The sequence below is a fragment of the Sceloporus undulatus genome, chromosome 4, assembly GCF_019175285.1.
Source record: "Sceloporus undulatus isolate JIND9_A2432 ecotype Alabama chromosome 4, SceUnd_v1.1, whole genome shotgun sequence".
Classification (NCBI taxonomy): domain Eukaryota; kingdom Metazoa; phylum Chordata; class Lepidosauria; order Squamata; family Phrynosomatidae; genus Sceloporus; species Sceloporus undulatus.
The window spans coordinates 55,843,970-55,844,689 of record NC_056525.1 but is presented as its reverse complement, the minus strand read 5'-3'; the positions used below and the strand labels follow the sequence as shown (position 1 = coordinate 55,844,689).

At 36.7% G+C, this 720-nt stretch overlaps 1 long non-coding RNA gene across 1 annotated transcript in view; it reads left to right on the top strand.

Annotated features, from left to right (window-relative positions):
- LOC121927971 overlaps positions 1 to 720 on the top strand; it is a 16,278-nt gene extending 15,558 nt beyond the window's left edge. Inside the window, exon 3 of the long non-coding RNA XR_006103414.1 lies at positions 656 to 720. This is a non-coding gene — a long non-coding RNA (uncharacterized LOC121927971). The remainder of the gene's footprint in view (positions 1 to 655) is intronic.

Sequence of the window (720 nt, the reverse complement as noted above, 5' to 3'; positions counted from 1 at the left end):
TTTCATATTAACAGAGATACCAAATGAATGTAACCCAAATTTACCATTGTTTCATATTAACAGAGATACCAAATGAATGTAACCCAAATTTACCATTGGTGACAACTGTGCTGTTGCTTCTAGATCTCCTCCACATCATGTGCTGTAATTCTTGCTCCTAGAACACTGATTTCAAATGGTGCTAGATACAAAGATGGAAAAATCTAAGCCACCATGTGAAACCAGCTTCCAGAGGAAGACAAACACTTGCATTGGTAACATCTTCACAATCCATGTGTTTAAAAGGAAGCTGTCCTTCGTGTATCCTGGAAGGAAATGTTTGATATTGGTTTAGCACTACTTTTATTACAACGAAGAAAGGAACATTGAAGCTATGTATGTCTATGCTAACATTACATTCTAGATAAAACCTGAAAAATTCAGAACATTAGAAAAGATTAACATGCTAGTTTAAGAAAGTTAAATAAAATAAATGCATGCACAGGTTTGCCTCTATTAATAGGAAAAGTTTGCAAGTTCCTCCTTTAGCTATTTATATGGCGAGCACATAAATAAAAGTTAGTTGACAGTCCAAGCAAGTCTCTTATTTTGTATTACCACCTTACCATCAGGGACTGAGCACTCTCACCTTGATCTGTCGCCCCTTTCTCTCCAGAACCCTTCTGAGGAACTATTGTTTTGAAGGAGATTGCCTTTGAGCAGATACTGACAAAGATGGCC